The sequence below is a fragment of the Pygoscelis adeliae genome, unplaced genomic scaffold (genome assembly GCF_000699105.1).
Source record: "Pygoscelis adeliae isolate BGI_AS28 unplaced genomic scaffold, ASM69910v1 Scaffold75, whole genome shotgun sequence".
NCBI lineage: Eukaryota > Metazoa > Chordata > Aves > Sphenisciformes > Spheniscidae > Pygoscelis > Pygoscelis adeliae.
Window position 1 is genome coordinate 2276162 of NW_008824772.1, and position 203 is coordinate 2276364.

Consider the following 203-nt stretch of genomic DNA (forward strand, 5'->3'; position numbering starts at 1 on the left):
AGAGAACTTCATGGTCCCTTATAACCTGAATTATCCTATTATCCCGTGACCCGTACTACACTCATTTAAACAAGATTTTTGTTCTGTTTGCTAGGTGAATTCTCATAAATCACTCTTCAAAATCCAGATATTTTTAAGGTTAACTGTAAAACTTTGCTTAGTCTTGTTGAGGCTTCTCCTTTCCAAGGTAATGCATTGTTCAG